The 16,409-nt window shown below is 41.2% G+C and overlaps 1 pseudogene; it reads left to right on the top strand.

Moving 5' to 3' along the window:
- The first annotated feature begins 162 nt into the window (after positions 1-162).
- LOC124001524 lies at positions 163-10,752 on the top strand (annotated as a pseudogene).
- The last annotated feature ends 5,657 nt before the right edge of the window (positions 10,753-16,409 follow it).

Below are 16,409 nucleotides of genomic sequence, written 5' to 3'. Positions count from 1 at the left end.
ACCAGGAGGTGTTCATCACCCTCTTCAACAAAGTGAGCACAGCTGTCGGCTGCACTGCCATAACACTGCATGTCACCTACTCATGGCTAGTTCCGTAAACAACAAAATTACAAGTGCACTCAAAATAAGGTTTGGTTGTGTGTTGTTCAACCTCAAGGTGAGCAGCTCTCCGTCGTCCCGCCAGCTGCTGTCCATCCTACAAGCCCTGCTGCTCCTGGGGCCCGAGAGGGCTGACATCTGGCAAGCCTTGGAGGCCATCACTAACCGGGCCATTCTGCTGGATCAAGACTGTGAGTCATCACGCTCCTGACACATTTAATAGTTCAATAAGCTGACCTCTAAGAGAGTTATGGGCAAAGGACTGCAGTCTGGGTGAACAGCGTGCGTAGGAAAAATGTTTGTCTTGGTTACATGTCAACAAAATTCAGTAGATTTGAGTGTTTGTGTGATTTCTGTGCTCCAGCTCATATGGACTCTTGTGAGATTATTATGCAACGCCTGGTGTTCTCCAAGCGCAGGACAGCTGGTGTCGATGCTGTGGATGGTCTGCCACCCAAGAAGATTGATAAGGCTGTTCAGACCGACATGGTGGACAACGACCAAGAAAGACTGACCAAATGCTCCACAAAAGTGTCCCCTCCTCCACCTTTCCTATATCCCAATTTGATGGGACCAGGTCCCCTTCAGTGCCCACCTCCCCCTCCTCCACCCCCCACTCCACCATTACAACACATTGGAGGTAGAGTACCCCCACCACCAACTCCTCTACCAGGGATGCAGGTGCCCCCAGGGTGCCCTCCCCCTCCTCCACCCCCACCAGGAATAGGCGGTGGAGGACCTCCACCACCCCCACCCTTGCCCGGTATGCCAGGCCTGCCTCCTCCACCACCACCTCCCCCTGGCATAGGTGGTATTGTGGTGGCCCAGAGTAGCCAGTCCCTGGGGTGTGCCTCTGCTGCTGCCTCCAAGGCAGGCCGTTGCCCCACCCTGAGGATGAAGAAGCTCAACTGGCAGAAACTCAGAGCTGTCACTGGTGAGTGGAAAACCTTGGCATCTCTCTTTAATGATCCTCCCCTGTGTTTACAGAGGCAGTCTGCTCTATGTAGGATGGGAAAAGATTGTCTGGTTGGATACTTTTTTGCGAGGTAATTCCAGATGTGTTGTGGTTATTCTGTCCCTCCTTTAACATACACACAGATGGTCATTCCATGTGGACTTCTGCTCAGAAAGACGCTCCTCTGGAGCCCAACTACTCCAGCATTGAACAGCTGTTCTGTCTCCCAGTGACCGAACACAAAGACAAGGGGGCAGCTGCTCCTGTCAAAAAGGAGCCTAAAGAGGTGCACTGGTCAACACTCATTACAGCTCTCGTATCTGGAGCACACCAGAAACATGGCTCATTATGAATCCTAAAACAACCTCCCTAACAAAATGTCTATTCCCCTCTTCTCTCTACAGATCTCCTTTATTGACGCAAAGAAGAACTTGAATTTGAACATATTTCTCAAGCAATTCAAATGGTAATTTGTCATTAAGTTGGTATTGATTTCAATGTTTTTACCCCATTGAGCTTACTTTTTTCTCCATGCTTCTATCTAGCTCTCATGATGAGTTTGTGGTGTTGATTCAGAGTGGGGATCGCTCTAAGTTCGATGTGGAGGTCTTGAAGCAGCTTATTAAACTCTTACCTGAGAAACACGAGGTACTGTAGGTACCAGAGACTTTCACAATGTTTGCAAATCACCTTTATTAATACAGCAAACATGGTGGTCTGACTAAAGAGCCTCCCTTTTCTGTCTCAATTTAGATAGATAACCTGAAATCCTTCCTGGGAGAAAAATTAAAGTTGGCCAATGTAGACCGATTCTACATCTCTCTCCTGGCTGTACCATGGTAACTGCTGTTCCTTTTCTCTTTTCATAATTCCTGGCACCTCACTGGAAACAGGATGTAGAGAAGAATCTCTGGCTGTGATAGTTAACGGAATCTGATGTCTGTTTTTGTTTGGCACTTGTCTTTCTTAATTCCAAATGGTATCTCTCTTTCCTGCCATACCATCCCTACTTCGTATCCTCGCTCTCGTGTTTACCCACAGTTACCAGCTGAGGATAGACTGTATGTTGCTGTGTGAGGAGACCACCTCAGTACTGGACATGCTCAAGCCCAAAGCAGAGGTGGTTGAATCAGCATGCCAGTGTAAGTCAACACCAACTTTCCTGTATAAACACCAGTGGTGGAAAAAGTACCCAATAATCATACTTGAGTAAAAGTAAAGATACCTTTTTTATAGAGAATGACTAATGTGAAAGTCACTGAGTAAAAAACTACTAAAGAAACAGTATTTGGTTTTAAATATACTTAAGTATAAAAAGTACATTTCATTTCTAAGATATACGTAAGGATCTATCGTAAAAACATTCCTTATATTAAGCAAACCAGGCGGTACAGTTTTTAGAAATGTACGGATAGCCAGGGGCACACTCCAACACTCAGACATAATTTACAAACAAAACATTTGTTAAGTGAGTCCGCCAGATTAAAGGCAGTAGGGATGACCAGGGATGTTCTCTTGATAAGTGCGTCAATTGGACAATTTTTCTATCCTGCTAATCATTCAAAATGTACCAAGTACTTTTGGGTGTCAGGAAAAATGTATGGAATAAAAAGTACATTATTTTCTTTAGTAATGTAGTGAAGTAAAAGTTGTCAAATATAAGTAGTAAAATACAGAACCCCAAAAATTACTTAAGTAGTACTTTAAAGTGTTTTTACTTAAGTACTTTACACCACTGAAACTCATGTTACAATGATTTCCTTATGAATCCATTGCATTTTTTGTAAGCTAGCAGAGGACACAGTAAGGTTTATTATGAATAATTGTGTTTGTTAGAACTGTCAAGAGTGGTAACTATTATATGCTGTTCTATGTAGAACAAATTGTTGCTTTGTGCTGGAAATGTTTTAACTATTCAAGTGTTGGTTTTTCAAAATGTCTAAAAGACTATTTTTTTGCGTAGAATGTTTCATAAAAAAAAAAATCTCCTCAGGTCTCAGAATGAGCACTCTCATGCCTAGTTTCTGCAGGCTCATCCTTGATGTGGGAAACTTCCTCAACTATGTAAGTAAGGACTCTCCAAAGTATGGCATTCCTACCTGACAAAGTAATGTTAGGATATCAGTTAGCCTGTAATAGCTTTCGTACCGAACCCACAAGTGTTTCAGGTGCCAAGTTTATGGTCATTTTGCAGTTGGTAGGGGGATTCCTAGATGTGTGCAGGAGGGCATGGGACTAAGGAATGTGTAGTATTGGTGAAAAAAAGGTGTGTGTTAACTATAGAGGTGCCCATGTTGCTGAGGATCAGAAGTGTCTGGTGCGAGAGAGACCGGTTGAGGTTGTCAGTCAGTTGTACTGAAGGCATTGTATCCTGAGGCAGTGAAGAAAGTAGAGGAAGATGGGTCAATGTTGAGGGATGATAAGAGGCTCCCAGTGGGTAGTAGACTTTTGCCAGTACAGAATGATAGGTCTACGAATTAAATGTGCTTCAGTAAGGCTGGCTTTTTGGTGTTCATTGCCATGGTTATCAACTGTAACGCTGAAATGGAACGTAAATCACAGAAAATAGGTTTTGTGGTAGCAGCTGCAGAGAAGTACTTGGGTTTACGAGATTTTACTGCAGAAGACTTACAGGGAGTGTTGAATGGGAGTGTCCCGTTCTCCCAGACCGTCGATCAAATAGGGTGGTGGGTTTTTAATGAATGTAGGGTTAGTTGGCAGGCTAATTTGTTTTTTTTCCCTTTTTCCTCTTTTTGCATCACAAAGTATAATGGATTTATACTCCAGTCCAGTTGGTGGTGGTAATGTACCATTAATATTGAATGTCAACAATCGTTAAACCCCACCGATGAAGGATGATGACATTCCACTCACCCGTAAACATGCAACACTTATGCAGTCTGAAAAGCTCTAACTCCTGACTCTCTGCTTGCTCACAGGGAAGTCACACAGGGAACGCTGAGGGCTTTAAGATCAGCTCTCTGCTGAAGCTGACTGAGACTAAGGCCAACAAGAGCCGCATTACCCTGCTCCATCACATTCTGGAGGTAACCCTATCATAAATAATAGCGCTTTAGTGCTTTTCTGAGGATAAAAACAACTTTGTGGTCAGTGCTCCTCACAGAAACCAAACATACTTCACATGGACAATGAAATCAAAGTTGGAAATCATAAATAAACTCATGACTTGTTTACAGGAGACAGAGCTGAACCACCCAGAGCTGTTGAACCTTCCTGACGACATTGAGATTTGTGAAAAGGCAGCTGGGTATAAAACCCTTTTTATTCAAACAATTGTTATGAGCTCTGCAATTGATAAACAAATGACTAAATGACATTAAAACATTTATAAATATAGCCTTTTATCCATCAGAGTCAACCTTGACTCCATTCAGGCAGAAGCCAGTGCCTTAGTAAAACGACTGAAAGAAGCGGCAAAGAAAGTCACCAACTCTGTGGACGATGTAAAGAAGCAGTTCGAAAAGGTCATTGAGGTATGAAACCAGTGAATTGTATTCTATTGTGGTTGCCTCCCAATAATTACTTTTAAAAAACTATTTTGGAGGTCAACTATACACTAGTGTTCTTTAAAAGGCAATGGTTCAACCTCGTTTCCCTCCCCAAGGAAAACCTGGAGGCCTGCCTGGATTTGGAAAAGCGGTTTGCAGAAATTGTGAGGAAGAAGGGTGACCTGGCACTCTACCTGTGTGAGGATGCAAACCAACTCTCCCTGGAAGAGCTCTTCGGCACCATTAAGACCTTCAGGGGCTTTTCATCAAAGCCTTAAAGGTCAGAGGAGCACATCACTAATAGACGGAATTCCACAAGTTTGGATAAATGTTGATAATGCATACTGATTTCCATCACTAGTACATTGAAAACCGGTTTGGTTATGAATTTGCCTCAAATCATATTTCTCAATGTTCTATGTACTTCAATGTTCTATGTATGTTCCTTGTTCTATGCACAGGAAAACAAGAGCAGAAAAGAGCAGGCTGTAAAGGCGGAGAAAAGGAAGAAGCAGCTTGAGGAGGAGGAATCCAAGAGACAGAAGGGGGAGAATGGAAAAATAAGTGAGTTCTTCTGATGGTCCATATCTCCTGTCTGTCAGGAGTCTATGTTTTGTATTCTCACTAAGACGATAGAGTAGCCTGCCATGTGGTATCTTAATACATCTCTCTATCCTCTGTCACCAGTCCGGAAAGGACCCCCGCCACAGGACGATGGCTGTATTATCGACCACCTCCTTAATGATATCCGGAAAGGCTTTCATCTCAGGAAGACCCGGCCCAGGTGCGAAACGGATAGCCCCCTCTCTTGTGAAATGAATAGGGATACGGGCCAGCCTGGTAAGGACAAGACGACTCTGACCCTGTCCTGTCTCCAGCTTCACTCCTATACTGAACCATAACCAGGCTTCGCCGATATATAGTACCAGTCAAAAGTTTGGAAACACCATTCAATTCTTTATTTTGACTAATTTCTACATTGTAGAATAATAGTGAAGACATCTGTCGTGTCTTTGGCTATGGCAGATTAAGTGATATGACATGCTATTCTATAAAGCAATTTCTCCGTAATGAATATTACCTGGATTGAGCTAATCATGTAAATGTAATTAACTAGAGAGTCGGGCACCACAAAATAATATTTATAGAGCTGTTATCTTCCGAATAAACTCTTAAAGACCTAGTAATATTTTACATCAATAGCGGTCAATATTAATCGTCATCTTAATTCAGTCTCATCTGAAAGTTGTAAATTCTTGGTTATCTGCACAAACCCTGGCTAACAAATTGAATCAGCAATACAAAATTGGGTTTAATTATTTATTTACTAAATACCTAACTAATTACACATACACATAATTAAATCATAACATGATTACAAATACGTCATAAAGGAAAATGGGCGGAACAGATATGACAGCTTGTTACACAAAAGAAAAGGGGCTGGGAAGACTGAGGAACAAAGGGCGAAGCTGTGCTATCGTAAATAGAGTATCTTATGCATTCTAAATTACCGCCCATTTGGAAAAGGAAAATGCAATAAATATTTACTCTGAGCTGCGCTTCGGTAGGTTGGTGGTAGATGGAAGGCCGTTTTGCCCAACCGAGTCCTTTGAAGAATGTCTCTGGTGGTCAATTGGATATGTTGTAGTAACGTCGTTGGGTGACAGACGGAATACTCTGTCTGTTCCTTCCTAACCCTCGTTTGCATCTGCTGTTGCTAACTCAACGGCTAGGAGGCATCACTTCTGTAGTGAATAAGAGTTCAATGTTCATACCATTCGCAACCAAAGCTCACGCTAATGTTGGCTTCGTTCTGTAGTTATTATCTGAACCATTCTGACATAGGACCGTCGTCCTCACTTCTTCGGAACAGGAGGTTATATTGTGGTCAAGGGCCTATATAGGAAGGGAGAGGAGGACATGAAAAAGGGCGTTTGAAAAGTTTTATAGCCTATGTCCCTTCACAGGGGCGGGCCACTGATTGAGCAGAGCCCTACCTTATGAAAACCCAAATCTCACATTTTAGAAGCTAAAATCACATTTCATCCCATCACGAATAATTTCATATTCAAACATTTAAATTGAACAACAATTCTATGTGAATCCGATAACTCTGTGTAGACTTTCCACTGTAGAGTTTGTCATCTTATCATTGATGAGAATGTCTCAGATGACAACCGAACTGACAAGATTTGCCTTGACAGCTTTGCACACTCTTGGCATTCTCTCAACCAGCTTCACCTGGAATGCTTTTCCAACGGTCTTGAAGGAGTTCCAACATATGCTGAGCACTTGTTAGCTGCTTTCTCTTCACTCTGTGATCCAACTCATCCCAAACCATCTCAATTGGGTTGAGGTCAGGTGATTGTGGAGTCCAGGTCATTTGATGCAGCACTCCATCACTCTTCTTCTTGGTCAAATAGCCCTTACACAGCCTGGAGATGTGTTGGGTCCTTGTCCTGTTGAAAAACAAATGATCGTCCCACTAAGCGCAACCCAGATGGGATGGCGTATCGCTGCAGAATGCTGTGGTAGCCATGCTGGTTAAGTGTGCCTTGAATTCTAAATAAATCACTGACAGTGTCATCAGCAAAGCACCACCACACCCCTCCTTCTGCATACTTCACGGTGGGAACCACACATGCAGAGATCATCCGTTCACCTACTCTACGTCTCACAAAGAAAAGGCGGTTGGAACCACAAATCTCAAATTTGGACTCCTCAGACCAAAGGACATATTTCCACCAGTGTCCACTAATGTCCATTGCTCATGTTTCTTGGCCCAAGCAAGTCCCTTCTAGTAGTGGTTTATTTGACCATGAAGGCCTGATTAACACAGTCTCCTCTGAACAGTTGATGTTGATGTCTGTTACTTGAACTTCAAGAAGCAGTTATTTGGGCTGCAATCTGAGGTGCCGTTAACTTTTAATGACCTTATCCTCTACAGCAGAGGTAACTCTGAGTCTTCCTCTCCTGTGGCGGTCCTCATGAGCCAGTTTCATCATATCGCTTGATGGTTTCTGCGACTGCAATTTTCCGCATTGACTGACCTTCATGTATTAAAGTAATGGACTGTCGTTTCTTTGCTTATTTGAACTGTTCTTATCATAATATGGACTTTGTCTTTTACCAAATAGTGCTATCTTCTGTATACCACCAATACCTTGTCACCAACACAACTGATTGGCTCAAACGCATTAAGAAGGAAAACAATTCCACAAATTTAAGGTACACCTGTTAATTGAAACGTGTTCCAGGTGACTACCTCATGAATCTGGTTGTGAGAATGCCATCATGGCAAAGGGTGGCTACTTTGAAGAATTGCAAATATAAAATATATTTTGATTTGTTCAACACTTTTTTTTGGTTACTACATGATTCCATATGTGCTATTTGATAGTTTTTTCACTATTCTACAATGTAGAAAATAGTACAAATAAAGAAGCCCTTGAATGAGTGTCAACTTTTGACTGGTACTGTATATTAGGGGGTAGATTAGCTTTAATATTGCGGATGGTTTGTGGCTTCCGTCAATGTAAATGTCTGCTTCATTTCCAGTCTCCCATATATTTTCCCCTAACTCTACCATCCCTCCCCTAATTGGAGTAAACTAATGGACAACAACACTTAGGCTTCTACTTCCAGTATATACATACTATATACATTTTACAGACAGTGTATATTTTACAATAGTTGTTTTGTTTTTAATCCCTTCAGCTACATTCAGCCCCTCCACTCTCTCTGACCACCCTCTCGTTTTGATTCATATTTTTCAACTCTGATGTTTCACAAAAGTTCTGAACCTTTCTATTCTCAAAAGTTTCTACAAATTGTAAATTAAAGAAACATCTTTGCTAAGAGTTATTGCTCTATTACTTTTTAAATAATCCTCTGTGCTTACATTTGAGCTTTATTGCAGCCACTACCAATTACACCTGCTTAATTTCATCAAGAATGTGTGCTTGGTTGTGCTTCTTTGTGTATTTTATTTAACAGCACTTGCCAGATTTAAACATTGCCTGCTTAATTAAGAATGATGGAATGTTAGGAATGCCTGGTACAGTAGACCTGCTCTTCCTCTCTTCAAGCATTAACAGAACCTCTCACCTGCAGGATCAAGTGTCAAGCCTGTAAAAAAAGATGTCGAAGCCTCGGTCTCAGAAGTCTCCAGCACTCAGATTCCCACCCAACCCCAGGCAGAGGAGAGGGCACCAAGAGAAGGAGTGAACGGATTCCCCAGCATACCCAAAGAAATATACCCCCAAAAAACAGCTTTGTCAAAGACTAACCGGCTCCCAGCTGAATCCCAGGATGGAGGGGAGCCTCTGCGAAGCCTCCCCACAGACAATTCGCCACCTCCGGCAATATTAGGAATGGATGTCCTAAATAACACCCCAAGCCCCTCTACCTTCACAGACCTGGCTGAAATCAACCAGAATGTCAACAGTGGCCTGGTGACGGAGGAATTGATGCCCGAGTGCTCACAGAGCAATGGAGAGGGTCAACTTAATGGAGCCTGCACACTGGCTGTCGCTGATATGGACATGATTATAGAGCGCAAGCTGATGGGAAAAACCATTGGCCAAGATGACGTTGAAGGTGAGAGGAGCAGCATGATGGTAAAGACTCTTAGACCAGTGGAGACTGGGGATGACATGGTGGTGAAGATGGTGGCACAGGATAAGGGTTTAACTAACGGACAACAAGACACCAATGGCAATACAGACACCAATGGCAACAAGTGTTTGGTCAGTGCAGTGCAAAGCGTTGGAGTGGACTCTAAAGATCTGCTCTCATCGGTATCTGAAGCTCTGCCTTCTTTTGAGTCGGGACCCCTAACACCAGAGGATAAAAAACAGCAGAAGCTCTTTAGAAGAAACAAAAATAAGAGTAATGAAGGTAATGTATTAATTCATTCTAATAAAGATGTTTGGAACTGTGGTCTCCTGATGTGTATGAAAGGGAGATGTTGTCCCCTTTTTTTATGTGGTTTTATTGCATTTTACTTTATATATAGTGTCTGATCATTTGGTGCTGTTTTTAAAAGTTAAGTTTTGGCATGAATGTACTGTTTTTGGAAACCGATCTTAAAAGCTTCCCATTTTACATCTTATTGAGTTCTTTCATGATCAAATAGTTTGTTTTTCGTGTTTGTTTTTCTTTGACTCTCTAAAGAACAAGGTAACACTGGAAAGCGACACCCTAAATGTAAAAAGGGGTGTGTGTTGCAGTGAGGTAGGTCAAACAACTGGATGGAAAACTAACTGGTGCAAGAGGGACATTTTTATTCAACCCATCAGCACCAAGCCATAATTTCAATTAACAGACGTCGGTCTAACCAGGATCTGGTTTAATCTGTGTCTTGTCCTGCTATTAACACTGTCCTCTTCAGTAAACATCTTTAAAATCCCTGGTAATTTTTTTTGTAATAAACCACTTTGTCTGGCATTTTGGCTGCTACTTTATGCCCTTATGTCAGCCTGAATCTTATATCTTGACAAATCTTAAGATCAACCTGACACCTCAAACACCACAGTTGAACATTTATCATTTATATCCAAGTACACTTCAATGTCATACCTCAGTAGGAAGAACTTGCTTAGCATTTCTGCTCTGTGTGTAATCTTTTTGAAGGAGTTTGTCTTTGTTTCCTGTACCTCCGTACCCATATGTTGTTGAACTGCCCAACCTCGCAACAACCTAAACAGCTAAATGGATTATTTAACCTACTAACACAATTACTTTTTTTGTGCTTCCTGTAAACTGTGTCGTTTTGTAAGTCTGTCTTTGCTGAAAGATGTTTTAATTTAAATTAATTTAGTGCTTTAATGATTGATGCAACCAGTAGCACTATATGATTATTTTGGAAATGAAATGGCATAAGAAACATAATAAAAGTCCATTCTCACCCCTGCCAAGCCTCTTTCTGATCCATCAAATGCAATCGTAACTACAAATGTCGGGATATTATCTGCATACTATTTTAAAGTCATTGGTATGTCATTTTTATTCCTTCAATCTATTAATTTCAGTCTGTCCTCTCCCTAGGCGATTCCAGGAAGAGGAAGTCAAGAGGGAAGGAAATGTTGAGATGATATTTTTTTCTTCTCCCATACATGGTTTGTGCACATTGCAATGGACTAGATCTACGATATATTGGACTAAATTGATTCCTCCAAGATGATATCGGCATGTTCTTTCTTCCTTTGGATGATTTAGAGTTCTTAAAAATATTGAAATCAACTGAAAAGCTGCCATTGTTCCCTGGCCAGGTTGATTTGTAGCCGACCAAGAAGCTGAGTCATGAACACGTTCCCATGCAGCCTGTTATGTTCCATTAGGCTACTACTGTCTGTGGTCTCTGCACAGCCACAATCCCAGCAAACCTACTGTCACTTTTGAAATAAATGAATGATATGTTAAATAATATAAAATTCCCTTATTTTTACATTATGGATTATTTGAACATCTATGACAGCTGAGTTCATCTGACTCTGGGGAAGTAGATAAAGGGCCACATTGCCAAAATCCCAAAGTATCCCTTTAACTATGGTCTGTCTTTCGCCTTGCAGTTCATGCCCTCTGCCTCTTTAGAACCTGTAGTCAGTCCACATGTGTTTAGGGTCGAGCACCTCTGTTAGGGCTTAAAATGTGAGCAGGGATTCGATTACTGGCCCGGGTTGCCCCACTGGGAGCAGTTTGCAACAGATTGCCTACTGTATGCTAGACTAAGCACATGGAGTAGTGAGTAGGTCTGTGTTTTCACATGTGAAAGTGATTGCTTTTGATAAAAACGCATTATCTGCAATCACAATGAAAACAACTAGTTTGAAAATTCTAACATTTTAAGGGAAAAAATGTTTCTGAAAGATGCACCATGCTGCCTTGTCGACAACATGACAGAGTGGCACAAATTACTGTTAGATTTGAGAAGGGCACTCCTCCCTCACAGATTTGTCCCTTTCATGCTATGGGTCATAGACCAGTGCACCACGGCTCAGGTTAATAGAACTCCCTCGTTGTTTACCAATTCTATTGACCCTGTTGACTCATCAGTAGGAAAGATTTGTTTCTCTTTTGGTCCATTCAACAACAGAGAGATGCGAACATTGTTTCAGCAGGATGTTGTATCTATACCTTATGTCATGCCTTATTGGAATGGATTTATTGATAATATCTGTTGGAAAAAAGTTTGGATGTTGCTACAAATGTTAACCAAATTACATGTTAACCAAATTAAGGAAGTTTCCTTTTAAATTATTCACAAATATTATCCTGCCAACCACTATATGAAGAAATTTAAGGAAAACAACTCAAATTGCTCCTTTTGTAATGTAACATTTTGTTGCGTATTTTTTGCCATTGTATTGTAACGACCCTGGGTTTATAACCGCAGAAATCGGCTCTACCGTTCGAGAATCCTTTTGCGACACGGTCGATAGCGCGCCGGACCTCGGGCTCGAAGGTCGACGGTTCGAGACCTGCTCCCTGCTGTTCCATTACACTGGTGTCAGAAGTGATCGGTCCTCGCATCCATGACAGTGCGTGTGCTTGTCCGGTGAGCGCGTTCCTGTAAGACGTAGAGTCGCAAGCTAGCGCGCTCCTTGAAAGGAGGGAGTAGTGTAACGACCCTGGGTTTATAACCGCAGAAATCGGCTCTACCGTTCGAGAATTCTTTTGCGGCACAGTCGATAGCGCGCCGGACCTCCGACTCGAAGGTCGAGCTCCTTGCTGTTTCATCACAGTATGCATGTAAGAAAACTGTGGCAAGACATCAGTAAGTTTATAATTGAACACTTTTATGAAGATTTTACACTATTATGGAGAGATGTACTGTTTGTTTTACATACAATAGAAATAAGCTGAAACAGTTTTATGTCATTAATTTCATTATTCTTTTGGCCAAATTTCATATACACAAATGTAAATTTACAAACAGAAAACCACATTTTCGTACAATACAAAAAGAAATGGAACTGTATTTTAAGACGGTTAAATGCTCTACTAACAGAAAAGCTGTTAGAATTGTAAGTATATGTATGGGACTTACAATTCAAACAGCGTTTTTGTTAGTAGAGCATTTAACCGTCTTAAAATACAGTTCAATTTATTTTTGTAGGGTACGAAAATGTGGTTTTCATAAGTGTTTAATGTTGCTTTTCATAGCTTGCACTTCCGTCACTGGGTCACGTCATGCCATTGTGATGAACGTTTTCAAGCCGCCCTCTGCCGGCGGCGCCATAGTGGTGCCCAAAAATCGTGATAGACGGAAGCTAATGACTGTTTCATCGAAATTACACTATAGGGGCATGGACATATGATGACATTGCCAAAGTATGCAAATGTTTTGTTGGAAACAACTTTTCCATTATTATCAAGTTGTCGCTATTCATAACTAGCTACAATAGTGATCCCCTCAAGAGTAGCTAATGTCAGTTCATCATTCATATAGCTTGCTAGCTAGATAACTGGCTGTGCTAGAAATGATAAAGTCATGCTAATAGTTTCATGCACCTTCCAAATGTGAAATTACAACACAAAAGGACACTTACCAAAGGCTGTTCGTCTATGTGCTCTTGGATGTGAAGGTAGTTAGCTTAGTGAGGGAATGCAAAATAATATATACAGTACCAGTAAAACGTTTGGACACACCTACTAATTGTTTTATTTAAAATTCTAAATGTATTTATTTGTACTCTTTTATACACTGAAGAATAATAGTGAAGACAACAAAACTATGAAAGAACACATATGGAATCATGTAGTAACCAAAAAAGTGTTAAAAAATATTTGTTATAGTTCAGATTCTTCAAAGTAGCCACCCTTTGCCTTGATGACAGCTTTGCACACTCTCAGCATTCTCTCAATCAGCTTCATGGGGTATTCACATGGAATGCATTTCAATTAACAGGTGTGTCTTGTTAAGATGTAATTTGTGGAACGTCGTTCCTTCTTAATGCATTTGAGACAATCAGTTGTGTTGTGATAAGGTAGAAGACATCCCTATTTGGTAAAATACCAAGTCCATATTATGGCAAGAAATTTCAGCACAAACAAATGCTTCACAGAGTTCAAGTAACAGACACATCTCAATATCAACTGTTCAGAGGAGATTGTGTGAATAAGGCCTTCATTGTCTAATTGCTGCAAAGAAACCACTACTAAAGGACACCAATAAGAAGAAGGGACTTGCTTGGGCCAAGAAACATGACCAATGGACATTAGACTGGTGGAAGTCTGTCCTTTGGTCTGAGGAGTCCAAATTTGAGATTTGTGGTTCCAACCATTGTGTCTTTGTGAGACGCAGAATAGGTGAACGGATGATCTCCGCATGTGTAGTTCCCACCGTGAAGCACGGAGGAGGAGGTGTGGGGGTGCTTTACTGGTGACACTGTCAGTGATTTATTTAGAATTCAAGGCACACTTAACCAGCATGGCTACCACGGCATTCTGCAGCGATACGCCATTCCAATCTGGTTTGTGCTTAGTGGGACTATCATTTATTTTCAACAGGACAATGACCCAACATACCTACAGGCTGTGTAAGGGCTATTTGACAAGAAGGAGAGTGATGGAGTGACCTGGTTTGGGATGAGTTAGACCACAGAGTGAAAGAAAGCAGCCAAAAAGTGCTCAGCATATGTGGGAACTCCTTCAAGACTGTTGGGAAAGCATTCCAGGTGAAGCTGGTTGAGAGAATGCCAAGAGTGTGCAAAGCTGTCATCAAGGCAAAGGGTGGCTTTTAAAGGATGGCTACTAAAATATATTTTGATTTGTTGGTTACTACATGATTCCATATGTGTTAATTCATAGTGTGGAATAAGTAGGCGTGTCCAAACGTTTGACTGGTACTATATATACACTACCGTTCAAAAGTTTGGGTCACTTAGAAATGTCCTTGTTTTTGAAAGAAAATGTTTTTTTTGTCCATTTAAATAACATGAAATTGATCAGAATACAGTGAAGACATTGTTAAGGTTGTAAATGACTATTTTAGCTGGAAACGGCTGATTTTTTTAATGGAATATCTACATAGGCATGCAGAGGCCCATTATCAGCAACTATCACTCCTGTGTTCCAATGACACGTTGTGTTAGCTAATCCAAGTTGATCATTTTAAAAGGCTAGTTGGTCATTAGAAAACCCTTTTGCAATTATGTTAGCACAGCTTAAAACTGTTATTCTGTCACGTTCTGACCTTAGTTCCTTTGTTTTGTCTTTGTTTTAGTATGGTCAGGGCGTGAGTTGGGGTGGGCAGTCTATGTTCTTTTTTTCTATAATTTGGTATTTCTGTGTTTGGCCTGAAATTGTTCTCAATCAGAGGCAGCTGTCAATCGTTGTCCCTGATTGAGAACCATAATTAGGCAGCCTGTTTTGCACCCTTGATTTGTGGGTGATTATTTTCTGTTCTGTGTTTTGCTGCACTGTTCAGGACTGTTTTTTGTTGTTGTTTTATTGTTTTTGTTCAAGTGTTCAGTATTTGTATTAAATAGAATATGCACACCTACCACGCTGCGCATTGGTCCTCACATTCTCCAACCCACAACGAACGTTACATATTCTGATTAAAGAAGCAATAAAACTGGCCTACTTTAGACTAGAATACGTGGACAACTACAAATACCTAGGTGTCTGGCTAGACTGTAACTCTCCTTCCAGACTCATATTAAACATCTCCAATCCAAAATCAAATCTAGAATCGGCTTTCTATTTAGCAACAAAGCCTCCACTCACGCCGCCAAACTTATCTTAGTAAAACTGACTGTCCTACCGATCCTCGACTTCGGCGATGTCATCTACAAAATAGCTTCCAAAACTGTGACCTGTATGCTCTAGTCTGCTCTAGTTGGCTGGCCCTCGCTACATATTCGTCAACAGACCCACTGGCTCCAGGTCATCTATAATTCTATGCTAGGTAAAGCTCCACCTTATCTCAGCAGGTATATCTCACTGGACATCCCCAAAGCCAATACCTCCTTTGGCCACCTTTCCTTCCAGTTCTCTGCTGCTAGTGACTGCAACGAATTGCAAAAATCTCTGAAGCTAGAGACTTACATTTCCCTCACTAACTTTAAACATCAGCTATCTGAGCAGCTAACCGATCGCTACAGCTGTACATAGTCCATCTGTAATTAGCCCACCCAATCTACCTACCTCATCACCATATTGTTTTTATTTACTTTGCTGCTCTTTTGCACACCAGTATCACCACTTACACACCATCTGCTCATCTATCACTCCAGTGTTACTCTGCTAAATTGTAATTACTTTGCTACTATGGCCTATTTATTGCCTTACCTCCTCATGCCGTTTGCACACACTGTATATAGACTTTATTTTTTCTATTGTGTTATTGACTGTACGCTTGTTTATTCCATGTGTAACTCTGTGTTGTTGTTTCTGTCGCACTGCGTTATCTTGGCCAGGTCGCAGTTGTAAATGAGAACTTGTTCTCAACTAGCTTACCTGGTTAAATAAAGGTGAAGTATATATTTATATTTTTTAATTTAAAAAACTCTATAGTTGAGTATCTGGAGCATCAGCATTTATGGGTTCGATTACAGGCTCAAAATGGCCAGAAACAAATAACTTTCTTCTGCAACTTGTCAGTCTGTTCTTGTTCTGAGAAATGAAGGCTATTCCATGCGAGACATTGCCAAGAAACGGAAGATCTGGCACAAAGCTGTGTACTGCTCCCTTCACAGAACACTGCAAACTGTCTCTAACCAGAATAGAAACAGGAGTGGGAGGCCCCGGTGCACAACTGAGCAAGAGGACAAGTGTCTAGTTTGAGAAATGGATGCCTCACAAGTCCTCAACTGGCAGCTTCCTTAAATAGTATC

Source organism: Oncorhynchus gorbuscha, linkage group LG17, assembly GCF_021184085.1.
Source record: "Oncorhynchus gorbuscha isolate QuinsamMale2020 ecotype Even-year linkage group LG17, OgorEven_v1.0, whole genome shotgun sequence".
NCBI classification, from domain to species: domain Eukaryota; kingdom Metazoa; phylum Chordata; class Actinopteri; order Salmoniformes; family Salmonidae; genus Oncorhynchus; species Oncorhynchus gorbuscha.
The sequence above is the reverse complement of the archived record's forward strand: the minus strand, read 5'-3'. Positions and strand labels throughout refer to the sequence as shown.